Genomic DNA, 13609 nt, shown 5'->3' with positions numbered 1-13609 from the left:
GCAGAAGAGAAAAGGCCGTGTCACAGCAGCAAAGCTGCCAACGATAGCGACAGCATCCCGAGACAGCGCTCAACATGTGCGAGCGAGCGGGGAGAAAGCAGCCGGTGGATTTACATACACCGACGGCAGAGGTGTCAGGGAGGCTTGATGCCCTAAAACACGGAGCGGTGCAGGGTGCGTGGTCCTGGTGCTCCGGGGATGCCAGGTTCGCTGTCCCCATAGCTGGAGCACTGCGCTGGGGAGCCACGAGGCCCCTTGGGTAGATGCACCCTTGGTTTTTTTGGGTGCCTGCAGAAGACAGAAGTGTGGGGAGGGAGAGCTGGGACTTTCCAGCCTCTTGGCAGGAGGTGTTTCCATCAATCCCAGCCCTCCTACACATGCCTGAGAGGGTTGGGCATGTCTTTTTCTTCTTCTTCCCTCTTTCCATTTAAAAATGAACACTTTGAAAGCCGTGGAGGAGTTGGCATTCATGCATAGCGTTAGCAGAAGGAGAAAGGCTCTGGAGACAGCACAGCTGGGAGCGCACCAAGCGAGCAGAGGGCACCGGCTTCTGCTCCAGCTTTGGGGCACCTCCAAAAAGGGGGGACCAGACTTGTCCCCCTTCCTTGTTCAGCCTCTGTGGTACACGCTTGCATCTTCCCCTGCATCAAATCTAGTGCCTGTGTGACTCTCAGCGAGCCAGATGGGTTTGCTGAGCCAAACAAAAACTAGTCCTTATGTACGTACATATATATTTAGATGCATGTGTATATATGTGTATTTTAAGGGCTTTTGCATGCTTGGCAGCAGCCACAGTTCAGTCAGGCTAGGCATATTGCAAAGTGTAAAAAGGGGTCGGGGGGGGAAAAAAAGTAAGTGATACTGAGAGTGCAGGGTCTGAAAAGGCCCTGGCAATGGTGGGGGCCCGGCCCGCGCAGCCGCGGGAGGGGTGCTGGAGGAGGGGTGCGTGCCTGGGTCCGCGGGGGTGCGTGGCACCGTGGCTGTAGGCACAAGCCGGGAGCTCAGACCACGGCGAGCAGCGCAGGCAGCCTGGATAAGCGTGAAGGTGTAACAGGGCTGGATGTTTGTGGGGCGCGCGTCGTCCGCTGTGGGCCTGCGTGTGCCAGCCAGCGTGCAATGGCAATGCCGCTGCCCCTGAAGCCGACCGCTGCAGCCCCCCACCCGCTCAGCTCCCGGCCTCGCGTGGCTCTCAGCGCTAAATGTGATTACTTTGAAACGTGATTTGCCCTGTCACTCCCCAATTAACGAGGACAGAAAGCCAGAAAAGACACAAGCCTTTCCCTCTGGCTCTGCCGCCTCCAGCAAATGAGCCCCTCAAAGCTCTTTTGTTGCCGTGGCGGGGAGGGGGCCGGGGCGATGGCACGAGCCCCGCGTCGGTCGGACCCCCGGGTGATGTTGTGCCGAGGGGCCGTGCCTGTGTTCAAGTCTGGCCCCGTGGCCCTTTGTGGGACTTCAAGGGGCTGTTACAAAACCCACTGAGGTGCAGTGGTGAGCCGGGAGGTGTGGGGGTCCGGTGGTGATCGCCCATGGAACGGACCCCCAGTAAACACCCAGGCAGTGTGGGCTAAACCCTCGGGATCAGGGGCTGAATGCACGGATGCACCCACTCTTGATTTTGCAGAACCAGAGGGGGAAAAAATGAATGGCATCCCACACTCATTGCAGTCATGCCTACCCTGCAATCGCACGTGGGAGAGTGACTCTCCCCATCGCCTCCTTTCTGAATGGGCTGCAGGAATTTAGTCTTATCTCCTTGCGGCACGGTTTCTTTGAAGCCTTTCCCTCTTCCCTGCAGAGTTTTCACAGGCGGTTGCTTTCTCTCTGCCTTCCCCAGACAGGTCATCTCAGCAAGAGCCTTCGCTTCCTTCCAGGCTCCGCAGTGTTACTCTCTCCCTGCTGATCCTGTTCTTCTCCCCTCGGTATGCGAAAGCTTCCTTCCCCCCTGCGCTCTCTCGCCTACTCTTTTCCCCGTTGAATTATTATTCATCATTTCTGTGCAGATGCACCCACACATTTGGGTGTTTGTTGGGAGATGCAGAGATAATACAGAAGCAGCAGCAGCTGCCAAGAGCCTGGATCCAGGAGCAGCCTCCTTCCTCTTTCCCTCGATCGCTGCCAGGTGATGTGCCTCTGTTTTACGCAGTGATTTGGGTCTTTGAGACACCGGGAATGTGGCCCCAGGGGAAAACGCGGGCATTGCCATGGTAAAAAGCCATGCACGTGCTACCTGGAGCACCTGACTTATGTTTTAATGAAGAGAATGGCTTAATCCAAAACTTGGAGTGCAGCGATCCCACTGAGCTGGATTTGGGATCTGCAATCAAGACCGGGTTCTGATTTCAGGACCCCCAACCCCAAATGCTAACGACCACCAGGCCGACGAGACGGACCCACCCTGGCTGCCTGGGCATCTGCCTGTCCCTGCTCAGACTTGGGAGCTCAGCCCGCTCTCCCCGTGCCCAGCTGGAGCCAGGCTCTCCGAAACCTGCTCATTTTGGTCTCCAAAGAAATGGCAGCAATAGGGCTTGGAGAGCCCCATCAGCGGAGCCGACCTTGCCCCTACCCTGTAATCTTCACCCTAATCGCGCTAATGGGGATGAATTCAAACACCGCCCAGGCAGACGCCATCCTTGCGGTGTTCAATTGTGGCTCGGTGCTGGCGAAGGGCCCCATTACAAGGCTTTCATTCACTCTAATTCATTGTCCCCCGCTCATTCATTGACATTCATTGGGATCATTTTGATCGGAGGCAGGGAGTGAATTGAGTCCGGGATTCACAAAGCGCGCACCATGTGTTCTGCCCTGATTTGCCATTAGTGAAGGGGGACACTCCAGATGAAGAATAACCAGCCTCAATTACATGTTACATCCACTCTAATAGCCCAGGAGTCCATCACACTTAATGTTATTTCAATGAACACTAAGAGAATTCACACCCACTGGCTGGTGCTTGTTAGAGGAGCCAGCAGTGGCTTTGGCAGGGATTTGGGTGGGCTTCACGCCAGCCCAGCAGCAGTCGACTGTGCCGCGTCTCTGCCAGTGTCCCCTGGCAGCTGGGCTCTTACGCCGCGACCGACCGGTGATCCTGCTGCAGGCCCTGGAGGTGAAGGTAGAATTGCTCAATAGGGGAAAAAAAGCAACAAAAGGCAATCTGCGTCCCTTTCAAAGCCCGTGGGCAGCACCCAGCGCTGCCTCTTTGCACCCAGTTCCTGTGGGAGGGCGGCTCGGGTCAAGGTCACTTATGCTGCCCTTCCTCCTGCCAGCCCTGCTGGAAAAGCCAAAAATCCATGCTGAATTCAGCATCAGCTTTGGAAAGAGCCTGAAGGAGCTGTGTACACCTCTCCTCCCTCCATCGAGTCATCGAGGCACCAATCCTGACCGGGGATGAGTCAACAAGTGGCTTTAATGGGAGAGCAGGGCGAAATCGTCCGTGTGATGATGTAGATGGCACCGAGGCGACTGGCTTGAGCTGTGTTTGGGGAAGCCAGTACCAGAATAAGAGGAATTTCTCAAATTAACAAGGAATCACATTGGCAGAGCGAGCTTTAGAGGATATCGGCTCAGCACCCGCTGTGCTGTGCCTACTTCTTTACTGTCTGGTCCCTCTGTGGGGAGACGGCAGCGTTTCCCTGTGCGGGAGCCCGGCTGAGCGGGGAGAGGCTCCTGTCCCTGCCCGGGGACGACTGCCCAACCCACAGAAAATTGGTGTAAGTCAGCAAAGTCCCACGACTTTCAACGTCTGCGTCCCTGCACAGCCTCGTGCTTTCTCTCCAGCAAACGCTTACTGGACAGTTAGCCTGAGCACAAACTAATAGCACCAGCAAATATGTGGGCTAGAAAAAGTGATGTATTATTCTTTCCGTCTCCCTAGCCCGAGAGGGACTTAGAAGTGAGACAAACCTTGCTGCTGGTGGCTGAAAGGCTGCAACCTCAGCCAGCAGCCGTTATTCCCAGGAAAAGCTGGTGTTTGCCCTGGCAGCCTGCAGGGAGCTACAGCCCACAGGAAAGTCAGGAGATGAGCAAAGGGAGAGGCTGGGCTGGGGCAGCGTAACCCATCCTCGGGCTCGGCAGGTCACCGAACGATGCGGCGATGGGGGACAAAGCATCACCTGCTTCCCTGCTCCCACCTGCCAGCCCGGCCAGCGATGGGACAGTGTCACTGAAGGGCGGCTGTGCCGGGAAGCTGGTGCTCCCTGGCCAGCCCGCGAGCATCGCCCGTGCCGGCCCGGGCGAGGCGGGGCTGTGTACAGAGCCAGCCCTGTCTCTGCACAGAGCGACCAGGGATCTCTGGTGCCGAAACGCCCCGGCTCTCCCCCGCACAGCTGCAGTTTATATTGAATAGCTTCATATGCAAACAAATCCAAACAGCGTTATCGGGAGCTGGGCTTCAGACAGTCCCGGCCTCCCTCCTACTGTCCCTGTACCCCCGTCTGACCTCGGCGGGGGGTTGCTCCCGAGAGGAGCTGGCCCCACACGATGCCCTGTCCTCGCTGGATGCAAGCACAGCAACGGCAGGGCATCGTGGGAATATCCCGGTACTGCTCTGGGAGCCTGATCCTCCACGTTATTACCACCTTGGCTTGGTCTATAGCTCTTCTTTATGCTCCCGATGCCATACATTTCTGCAAGTAACCCTCAGTCCTACCCGTGACGTCCCCAGCTCTCCGCTCAGACCAGAGCCCAAACGCTTTCTCACTGTTTTAGGTTAAATGCAACCCCAGGACCCTCCAGCTCCCAACCTTCACTCGACCACATGCGAAGACACCCCACCTGTGCCACCCAGAAATACCCAGACCTCCTTGCAGCTTCATCCCCTCCTGCCGGCAGCCTCACGTCACACGGAGTTCGGAGCTCATCAGTGATTCAACAGCCGAGCACAGCACCCACACAAGTCATATCCCGTACAAAGGAAATGCCTGGGTGAAACACGGTCAAATATTCCTGGGGTGGAGAGAAAGATCTTTCCAGCTTACTTAATTCCTAAGAGCATCTGGCTTTTCCCACTAATGAGCAACTAATACTGCAATTAATGCCCTGCTAATTGGAAACTCGGAAATGCTCTGGTGTTTGCTTTTGTCTTTCGCAGGTTTGGGGACTCGCCGGGGCTGCGGGCACACCTGAACGGCAACGCCAGCGCCGGGGAATGGCCACCACCTCCAGACCGGCGAATTCACACCCCTCCTGCGACAGGCACCATCGCCCCACTGGAGACCCCGCCGTGCCACGCACCCGGGCCACCAGCACCCGCTCAGTCTCCGCCGGCTGCTCGCAGGACCCCTCTGTTAACGGGGCAAGTCTCGGGGAGGGGTTTTTGCAGCCTGGGGATGCTGTCGGGGAGAGGATCCCGTTCCCAGGGAGGACCTTGCAGAAGGTACCATCCATGGCAGCCCGTCCCCGCGAGGCTGGCGGGTGCAAAACGACCGCTCCTTCCCTCGGAGAAGGGCGAGGGGGCCCTCGCACCCCCGCCACGGGTTAGTTATTTTGGGAACCGTCTGGGGCTGGCAGCTGGTGCCGGGGTGGGTGACAGCTGAGCACGGCTTTCACTTGGGATCTGCGAGGCCCCTTCTCGCGCATCTATTTCCGACCCTGTAAAACACAATCTGCCAGGGTGCGAGCATGGGGGGGCATCCAAAAAAGCTGGTTACAAGGGACTGGCTTGCCCAAGGCAGCTCAGGGTCTCCGTACATCTTGCAGGTGCCTCCGAGTGTGGTTGGGAAGTTGCAGAGATGCTGTCCTTTAATTCCTGCCTGTGCAGCACCGACGCAGCGAGGTCTGTGCCTGATGCACAGGCATAGCCGCAGCCCCTGTCGGCAGCCCGACCGGTGAGGTTTGGTGTCCCACACGTCTCCCACGCGCTTTCTCTGGGGTCTAATTGATGGAAAGGGCTTGCCTGTCCAGCTAAAAATAGCAAGAACTTCATGTAACTTGAGATGAGCCCTAAATACTTTTCCTCCCAGCCTTCCGCTTCCACAGGCTTTGCACGTTTCTTCCTCTGTCCCCCTCATTATGGTTAAAACAGTCATGAGGGACAGTGAGCCCGTTTCTCCCAGGTTATGACAAGATGGTAGCACCAAGGGTTTCTTCCACAAGCCAGTCCTTCACCAACCACCAGGAGATACCTGGACGAAGGCTCTTCCTGCTGCAAAACTCCCCCAAGAGCATACAGGGGAGAAGCATCCTCTTCATGTACAGGGAAAATTTAGAAGTGGAGCTGCAGGCTGCCATGGAGACAGGGCTCTGTTTGCAATCTTCTTGCCTTTTATTGTCTCTCCTCCCCTCCCAAGCGGTTGAAAAGCAGCCAGGAGCACGGCCTGCATTGCCTCCCATCTCCTGCTGGCCACGGCTGCCCAGGCCACCTTCCCTGGCTGCCATGTAAGCGTTTAGGAGGTCCAGCTGGGTCTCCTCGCTGGTCCTTCACCTCCTCTAGCCTTTTGGCACCTCCTTGGTGTATCTGGGGATCATAAAGCAGATCTGTGCTGCTCCTCTCTCAGCCTTGTTGGGTTCACGTGCAACATGAGCACTGCCAGGGTGCATGGACCCACTGTCTGCTCTCCCCTGCTCTTTTCTCACTGGTGATGGCCAGGGAGCTGAGGCCACGAGCAGCCGGAGGCCGAGACAGGGCTGCTTCTCCTGGGACACGCTCCTGAAGTCATAGGCTGGAAACTGCCTGCTGCAGTGGGAACCTTCGGCTGCTTCCCTAAGAAACACGAGGGGAAATAACTGACTGTGGCAGCAGCTGAAAACCCTCGATCTCTGTCCTTAGCAGTAAGGCTGTGAGTATCAGAGGGAGAATTTCTCTGAGGTAGGACCTAAAGATCTTCCAGCAAAGTAAACTTCTCCATGTCAAGGCTATGCTTGGCTTCACAGCACCTGAGCCCCAAAACTAAGCTGTGCACTATTTCTGTGCTGTCCTTCCTTGTTTGTGATACCAGTTGTGCTGTGGTTTGTCTAAATGCTGGGTATTTTTGTATCCTGCATGATGCTCAGCCAAGTGGGAGCCGAGAAAAGGCAACTTCTGCATGTTGATGAAGAGCCAAACTCAGTCCTTGCTGCGAAAAGCATCTGCTGTGCTGCCGCTGTCTTCTCATCCTTCAACTCCCTCTCTTGCTTTCCAGAGTGTTACATATCCCCATCCCTGCTCTGCTCAACCAGGCTGCACCGCAGCAGCCGCAGAAGGGAAAAAAAGGCAAATTCAGTTCTCGCTTCCTATTTTCTCCTCCTCTTTTTTCAATCTTGGCCCGTTGTGAAAACCACCCCTTTAATGCCTGGCTGCCAAATAGAGCAATTGTCTCAAAAGAGAAAAGTTGCAAGGAATATTCAATTAACCGTTAAAGGAGATCATCCATAACTGGCTTACACAGATGTCATTTAATTGTTTAAAAAACTAAACACAGGCACTTGCATTTCAGAGGAGCATGTCTGTGGAGACAGTTCTGGCTTTTGCTGCTGTTACCACTGACGTCTGGCTAAAAGGTGATTAAATACCTAAACGTTCCTTCCCACTTGCATTCTGAGCTAGAACCTCTGACACAGTTATCTTTGCTTAGGCAATATGGCAAGTGGCCAAATTCACCCCTTCTGCTTCTAGGAAACCTCGATAAACTTCTCTTAGGAAAATGCCTGTGGCATTGCACGACGGCAGGTTAGGATGGACCTTTCGGAGGCTTTTTCTCTTCCAGCAGGAGGGAGGCAAGCGCCAGCTGCAGCCTCTCCGGCTCTCAGACCTGAGCACTGCTGATGCCCTGTGCGGGAGAGATGCTCGGTTCTCCAAAAGTCAGAGGCTCAGGAGATAAGGCTCTTTAATAAATGATTAAAAATCCTCTTATTCTAAGGAGGAGCGCGTGCACATGCATTGCTACCCTCTGCTGGAAGGAGCGGGCTTTCACAGAGGCCTTACGCTGCTAAGGAGATAAATGGAGATCTCCTTTTAGCTCAGGAGGAAAACTTCTGTGTGTGAGGAAGAGGAAGGTCTGAAGCGGAGCGCTGCTGTTGAAAGGACCTGGTTGCAAAGCGCTGCAGGGTCGGCGTTTGCTCCTGCAGCTCTGGAGTAATCCTGGCACTGCTTGTGCAACGGGGTGTCCCCCTTCCCCCAGATTTTGCTCTCCAAACCCAGGCAATGGCCATGTCTGCACGCATTCAGGGCTTCCCAGAAACAATTTGTTGAGCCTTTCTGCTCAAGGGGGGGCTTTTCTTAATGTGAGAAAGCATAAAAACACAATAGTAGCAAACAATCTGTGTAGGAAAGACTTTGTGACCCACGTGCCAAATCTTTGTACATTCCCTGCTATTTTTAACTAATCCCTAATGGCAACCGTCCACTTAGCTCCTGCCCACTCCCGGCCGCACGCCTTAACGCTGCTCTCCCCGACCTGGGGACCGCATGCTCCACGTCTCCTCCCTGCACCCCGCTTCCCGCTGCTGCTCGCTGTCCCTGTCCGCAGAGGGGCCTTCTGCAGCCGTATACCTACAGGTCTCCTGGAAAAAACCACGACAGCAAACCCAAGGGCAGCTGGTAAACACATAACATCAAATAAATTAGGCAGGGGGGGACTTTTAAGACCTCCCAAGAGACAGAAATATTTATAAGCACATGTAAGTCAGTGATTAGGTGGACTAGGAAAAAAAGCCTCCAAGTTTCCCGTCAGTGCTAAGCTTTTTCTAAGCGCTGGAGGATTAAGGTCTCATGCCTCGGTGTGCAGGGCATGGGCAGCACTGCCCGAGGAAAGCCCGCGTGGCTCCGTTATCGAGCAGTACAGGGCCACGGTCCTGTCCCTGCCAGTGTGTGCTGCTTTGAGGAGCAATTATAGCACCCGTTTCCTGCAACGGCTGCAGTGATACTATCTTTTCACACTTGTCCACGCAGCACCTTGCACCACAGGCTCTGAGCTCTGCCAGGATGTCTGTGGGTGACTGAGTGTCCCGGGGAGCGAGCCTGGAGCTCAGCTCTTGCTGTCGGAGATGGGGATGGATTTTTGAATGGTGAGGTATGCGATCCAGCCCTCGACCGGATTTTGTTCCCTGTTGCACTGAGAGCGGCTGCTCCGCAGCTGCCCACCTCTCTGCATGCCGCAGATGCCTCACCTGAGCATGTGCTGAGCATGACTGTACCTGCCCGCAGCAAAATAGAGGCTTTCAAAGAGGGAAAAAATAGTGATTTAGGGCTAAGGATATCATCAGAGCAAGGGCTGCGGGAGGCGCGGGGTGGGAGAGCAGCAGCAGCTCGCTGGGGCAGCACCCCTGCCTCTGCCTGGCCCCGCTCTGCAGCGGAGCATCTGCAAGGGCTGGGCTCTCCCCGTGTCTCCGGTGCCGCGGCCCCTCTGCCCAAGCCTGGGGTGGGGGTCTGCCCCGCGCACCCTCGGCATGGGAAGCCTGCCCTGGAAGTCCCTACACCCGCTTCAGTGGCTCATAGGAGAGCTGGCTTTTCTTGAAATCTCATTTTCCTGCCTGAGTTTCACATTCATTTGCCTCCCACCGCTCCGCAGCGCTGCCTGCCAGGGAAGAGTGACTAAGGGGTGGGTGGAAAAGAACGATTCAAGACCAATTTAGCAGCCTGCGGTGCCAAGAGGAGGGGGTCACCTGGGGAGCAGGAGGGGCACCGGCACAGCTGGGGGCTCCGAGGGCGAGGGAGCTGCCACGGCGGCGAGCGCAGCCCCTCGCGCGTGTGCGTGCCGCAGGGCTGCGGCTGGAGGCCTGGCAGGGAGCTGAGAGCATCCCCCGTAGCGTGCGATTTGTGTTCCTGAGTCCACTTTTGCAGCTGCCATTAATTGCCCCCACCGCTGATTGCACCGATGATTTTGCACTTACAGTTCTTTGTCCCACTGATTAATGGCCCTGGTGATTAATTGCACGGGTGATACCGCTAACGGAGGGCTCTGCAGACCCTCAGAAAAGCCTGGCTGCAGGCGGAGGTGCGAGCCGGGCAGGGCGGCGCGACACGGCAGGGCACGGGGAGACGGTGTGCGACGGTGCATGGCCATGACTGCAGCTGGTGTGGGAGGCTGGGGCCAGGCGAGGAGCAGCCGGGCAGGCTCTGCCCTGGCAATGATTTCAAAGGGAGGTTAATCAGCATCTGGAGCGATGGTATCAGGAGGACAGATAGTGGAGGCTCGCGAGGACTTTTTTCCTGCTCATATTCCACTTGCCGCAGCCTTCAGTGAGGAAAACAAGCTTTTGGGAAGAATTTGGGCAGCCGCGGTAATGACTGCAGAAATGCAAGCCTGCTCGGGAAAATGGGTCGGGTGCTGGTCCCTCTGCGGTGAGCACATGGAGTCACACGTGCAGGGAGTTCACAGGCCTCAGCTCACTTGTTAACACAGGAGAGAGAGAGAAACCCCCCAGCACTGCTCTGCTGGCGCAGCCTCGGCTGAGGAGGGGCCCGGCACTGCTGGAAGGGGCTGAGATTGGTGCCAGGGGAGTGTTAGCAGAAGGGGACAGCGGGAAATGCAAAAGCAAAAGCAAAAATTCTCCATGGGGAGAATGGGGTTCACAGCAGTGATGCAGTGGTACCGCCGCTGCAGCTGGGATCGAGGTGTGTGGGCACAGCCGTGCGGGGGGAATCAGGGCTGGGGGGTGTGGATGGGAGCTGGGGATCCTCAGGGATCCTCCCCAATCCTGGGCCAACTTCTGTGTGTGGGACTCTCCTGTCACTCCACTGGGAACCTGTACCCATGGCCAAATATGCCTGAACTATGAGAAAAAGCAAGGTGCTCTCTGCAGAGCCCGAGCAGGCATCCAGCCTCTTTGGAGACAGCAAGGCGCAAGCTCCTCAGCCGGCTGAGCTAAGAAGGGAGCGTCGTGCACAGAGCCCGGGACCCGGCTCCGTGCTTGTTCCCCACTGGACTCGGCAGCTGCCGGGTGGTGCAGATCTGGCACCGAATGCAGAGCATCAGCAGGGTGAGAAGGGACAGCCCAGAGCTGATTTCTGCCACAGCCACGGCAACGCTCCAGCACTGCTTTTAAAGGCAGAGGTTAATCCCTGGCTTTCCAGGACCTGGGCGGGCACCCCCTGAAAGCTGTGCATCCTCTGGTCAGCAGTGACACCCCCCCGCATTTACCTGTGTGCACAAAGAGGCACAGACCCTGCAGCCTGCACAAGTGCGCACACACACCAAGGAAAGCATCGACAGACCTGCCTGGCCACACGTATGTGCACCCAAGGAAAGGCTAAAACACTTCCAGCGATACCTGGCTGCACACTCACACGCAACGATACCCGCATCCAGATACAATTAGTATTTGCACACAGAGGTACCCGATGCCCATGCAAGCCTCCGTGCTTGCTAATCCTCTTCCATCCACACTGCCCACCCGCTTGCTGCCCGTCTTATCCCCCCTCCCAAGGCACTACCGGCAAATAATTTCTACCACGGGCAAGCAGCCCCTTTCCCGAGAATGGCTCAACGCTGATGACAAGAAACCAAAGGCATCCGCTCCTTTCTTTCTTTTCCCGGAGAGTTTGGGGACGGTGTAACCACAAGCAGCCTGAACCAAGGTGCTGAACATGCAGAATTTTCTCGTTGCCTTGAAAAGAAGTTTTCCAGACTTCAGAGGGAAGTGAAAAGCCGGAGCTGAGCCCTGAGGGAGCCGCTGGCGGCTCCGACCTGGCAGAGGGATGTGCAGCCGGGGACGCACCGCGTTTAAGCCGCTCTCCCGGGCAGCCCGGCCCCGCGGGCTTGGGCAGCGGCTCCGACCCTTTGTGCGCGACCCCCGCGCCTTGTCACCGCAGGGTCGGGCCGGGAAAGCTGCCGCGCTGGGCACAGCGCCGGGACCGGCTGTGCCCCGGCGGGGCACGGTGCCCGCCGCGCCGGTGAACCCCAAAGCGACGCGCTCGGCTCCCAGCCCCCCCGCGCCGCGCCAGGCAGGGGGGAGTCCCGGCCCCTCCGCTCCCCGGGCAGCGGCACCCCGCTGGCCTCCAGCGCTCCCCCCGCTCCTCCCCGCGTCCCCTCCGTCCCCAGCCGCGGGGCTTCGCCCACCTCGGGTGGCGGCTGCCTCCTCTGCGCGGCGGCGCGGCGCTCCGCGGGGCTCCCGGTGCCTGCCCGGCAGCAGCATCCCCGGCGCGGCGGCGGAGGAGGAGCCTGGAGCCCCGCGCCCGCGCATCGGCCCGCCCCGGCGCAGCCCCCGGCCTTTGTGTCCCGGCCCGCGGGGTGTCCGGGCCCCCCCCGGCCCCGCTCCGCCGTCGGTGGGTTGGGAAAGGGGAGGGGGGGTTCCTTTGCTCGCCCGGGGGCCGGGGCAGATGCTGAAGGAGAGGGAGAGGCGAGAGGTGCTTTGGGTAAACGCGGCCGGATTTGGACCGTCGGTGCGTCCGCTCCTGCCCGGCTCTGGGATTCAGTCTGGCGCCTTGGAAAGCTCTTCGGGAAAAGAGCCGAGAGCCCGGGGAAAGCAGCCAGCAGCGAGGGAGCTCGCCCGGCCGGGAAAGGTCTGGGCTGAAGTTCCTGTTTTGCTTGATTTGGAGCAGGGACTTGCAGCGGAGTCTCCAGTATCCCCCGTTTGGCGTGAGCACCGGGCTGGGCCGGGGTGTGTCTCGCTCATGCCACAACTAGTCCTCACGGCAGAAATAAGGACACGTTTCCCAGGCCTCTGACCACGGGGAACCGAACTGGTGGGGCCGTGGCCAGAGCCGTCCTAGGTGCAGATGGGGAAACTGAGGCACGGTACCTGCAAACCTACTCCAGCTACAATGGGTGCGGAGCCAGCTGCGCTGTCAGGTGTCAGCAGAGGAGCCTCACCTTGCTCAGGCTGATGCTTAGTTAAGTGGCTTTGGCTTCGCAAACAAGCCACCCCCTCGCTGCTCCACTGCGAGTGCCTGTGTGCATACGTTTATCAGGCAGAAAGGCAAATAAATGCAGGACGAGGGGGAGCTGAGCCACAGCAGCCTGTGGACAGCCGGCTGCTCCCGTCCCGGCTCCAGCGCTGTCAAGGCTGGCAGGAGTTCGCTCTGTGCACAACCCTACCTTCAGGTACTGAAAACATCCCAAAAGCAGCAGGCTGAGGTCAGCCCGGACTGAGGACCTCCTGTGGGGCCAAGGTGCAGATGTGGGGGACCAGTCTCCTGACCCCTCCTGGCCTCACCTTTAGTGTTGAAGAGTGGGGAGGGATGCTCTAAAGAAAAAACCCCGAGCACCTCTGCTAAATCACCGTCCTGAAGCGATGCAGGCTGGGGCCCTGGTACTGATTTTTGTAGCCCAAGCAGGCTGTGCTTGTCCACAGGTAAGGCCCATCCTGCTTGTGCAGATGTGATTTTTCCAATATCAGGAGGAAGCCGAGCAGATACCCACACACACCGTGACTTTCCAAGCACCGAGCAGCTTTCGGTGCGTCCCGCTGCTCCCCGGTAGGCTGGAGCTGGGTTGGAGGTGCAGTTACGTTCCCACATCCCTTCCCTCCCTGTACGTCTGCCCCTGGGGAAATCTGTTTGCCTCCTTCTTCCTCACCTAGTCGTTAATCTCTTCCTACACGGAGGCAGGCTTCCTGCCTGCGCGCGCTGAGCAGGCCTGTTTGCCATCGACAGCTGACGCAGCGCTCAGGAATTCGCTGGGTAGCTGGCAGCACATCTGGACTTGCCCTGTGCGCGGTGCTGCGTGGCTGCGTCCCGGTCAGGTATGCAGCGAGG

Source organism: Calonectris borealis, chromosome 27 (assembly GCF_964195595.1).
Source record: "Calonectris borealis chromosome 27, bCalBor7.hap1.2, whole genome shotgun sequence".
Lineage (NCBI taxonomy): Eukaryota > Metazoa > Chordata > Aves > Procellariiformes > Procellariidae > Calonectris > Calonectris borealis.
Note: the sequence above shows the minus strand (reverse complement) of the source record.